The sequence below is a fragment of the Apis dorsata genome, unplaced genomic scaffold, assembly GCF_000469605.1.
Source record: "Apis dorsata unplaced genomic scaffold, Apis dorsata 1.3 scaffold_169, whole genome shotgun sequence".
NCBI lineage: Eukaryota > Metazoa > Arthropoda > Insecta > Hymenoptera > Apidae > Apis > Apis dorsata.
In genome coordinates this window covers 1,171,250-1,173,926 of record NW_006263457.1, presented here as the reverse complement: position 1 = coordinate 1,173,926, position 2,677 = coordinate 1,171,250, and the positions used below count along the sequence as shown (strand labels likewise).

General features: G+C 36.1%; 1 protein-coding gene across 9 annotated transcripts in view; it reads right to left on the bottom strand.

Annotated features, from left to right (window-relative positions):
• The window catches only part of LOC102673940 (whirlin), a 92,654-nt gene that overhangs the window by 24,911 nt on the left and 65,066 nt on the right, over positions 1 to 2,677 (bottom strand). The window lies entirely within an intron of this gene.

Here is a 2,677-nt window from a genome sequence, read left to right as displayed (position 1 = left end):
TTTTTTTTTTTTTTTTTTTTTTTTGGTTATAGTTTGATTATAGTCGGGTGTTCAAGTTGATCGATCAAGTTTTCGTGAAAATCGATTGATCGTCGATGATTATTTATCTCGAATAGACCGATTTCTCGAACGATTTTATTCTGTTGGAAAATGGAAAGAGATCCTCGTGAGATCTCTACGCGGCGACTGATAATTCAGCGATTTATAATCGTGCAGGAGGACTCCGAAACTTGTGGATATCGTGGCACGAGAACGGTGGTTTCGATCGGTGGTTAAAATAGAACTTTCTATTCTCTCACGAGGTTGGAAGTTGGACAGAAGAATGGAAACACGTACATATATATATGTGAGGGATGATCGGAGACAGCAATGCGGTTATTTATATGTTATTCGCATCGATTATTTAATGAGTGCAAAGTCGAACGTACACCCCCGTGGTTATCGCATGCCAAATCTATTTCCGTTCCCCGACTCGTCCTTCGTCCAAGTTTCAACAGCCGCAGGTGCCATCGATCGATCGATGCTAACCAGCCAGGATGGCGTCGAGCATCCGTCTAATCGACGAGTTATGATTTTCAACGAATATTGCGTTCCTCGATAAATTAGTTGCAACAGTTCGTCAAAATTTGTGGACATTTTCCGTAGCGAGATTTATCAAGCACAACGTGTACGATAAAGTATTTCATTGTATTCGTTCACGACAAGAAATTTTCTGCAAATTACGAATATTTTATTTATAAAAGGAAAATTTGAATTATCGGTGTGGTATTGTTATGAAAAATCGAGCGATGTCTTCGATTATTTGGAAAGAACAAAAAGTAAGTAATAAATAATCATATTAAATTGAAGATGAAAATGAATAGAATCGCGAAGAAATTATATTAATATTTCCAAGAAACTATCTTTCCTTAGAGGAAAAAGAAAAAGAAAAAAAAAGAACAAAGAAATTTCGTGGAATCGTACAACGACAAATTCCTCAAATTCTATATCCAGAAATTTAAAATAATTAAAGAATTATAACCGATCGATGAATCGCAAAGAAATGATTAATTACGATATTTCCAAGAAACTATCTTACCCTTTTATCAGAGAATGCACGTTACGTGTATATCGCTCAAAAAGACTGTACAATCGAACCACGTAGTTGATTCCAAGTAGAAATTTCGGAGTCGACACCTTCTTATATCTTCCTACACCGGTTCGCCTCGAAGTGGACGAAGTCGACGAAGTGGAGCGAGGAGAATGAAAATCTGGCTGTGACGCGAGCACCGACACTTTTTTCCAACCAACGTTTCGTCCGCGTAGCTATTACGGTACTGCTAACTCTCTCCAAGCTCATTTGTTTCATTCTGTTACCCGGGATACGACCTAGCGTTAGAACTTTGGCCGACCATAGAACGAAATTTTCAAGGGCCATTCGTGTACCTGTGTGTACGTTATTGCCGCATAAGAACCGTTATGCGGTAAAGGAATTTTCAGAATATCGCTTTAGCAACGTGTTTATCACGGTGTATCGTGATATTTATGTCATCTGTTTCCTCCTTTTTCCTCGCTGTTTTATATCGGTTCAAATATAATTGAAGTTCACGAAGATAAATACAATTGGGATTTAATTTTACCTCGAAAAGGTAAAAAAAATTTTATTTCGTGTAATCAAATCTCTGGGCTTCATTTCATTTTTGGATACGTATATTGATTGTAATATTACGTTCAATTGAATTAGTATCCGTTTTTGTAGAATTTTTAAAATCTTTCTTTTATAATGCGAAATTATTCAATTCTTGTTCTATTCGAACGAATCAAGCAAAATCCAAATAAATCCGCGTATTTTCGATCCCTGGATGGGAGCAAATGCAAGTTCGAAATGAAACGTAAACGAAAATGAGAAACTGTAAAGACGAAGGATCAGCAGTGGCAAACAATAAGATTGAAATTCCCGTTTAAACATTTCGCCTCGAGGTGAGAACATTTATCGGACGATGCCACGCGAAATAATCGGATACAGGCCCGATATAGACTCGATCAAATATGCAAATCCCATTTTTCTTCGCTTTCGATTCGATCGTTCGTTCACGTTCGGAACGTTTTATGTATATGTTTTCTCTGCTGCCAGCGAAAGATATCGATTGGACGGAATTTGCTTACGTCCAATTTCGTGGAAAGACACGGAATGTCCTGGCCTATCCATCACTCCCCCGTGCATGAATCTATGTACGCCGAATTAATCGATCTGACCATTCGTTCCAACACGTAGGAGAAATTGGCATTGGACCAAAGAAATTTTCCACGAGATCGAATGGAATGGAATCGTTTCTTCGAATTCTTTGCTAATGTATTTCAGAATAAAAATAGCTCTCGAGAATATTATATTTCTCTCTCTTCTTTTTTTTTTTTTTAAATTGCGATGAAAATGAAAGTTATTCTAAAGAGAGTAATTTGCAGAATATTTATTATATTATAATTAAAAGAGCATAGATAACTAAAGAATGAAAATTTTCTTATAGCAAATTGCGAATATTTATGCATTTCTTGTTTCGACAAATATTTCTCAAAATTATCCCCAATATTTCAATTCAATAGTGAAAATAGAATAGCTCTCATTAATATTTATATCCCATATCCAGAAATTTTCACATTCCATTAAACCCCAATTTTCTCTCACAAAAGCGTCCAACAA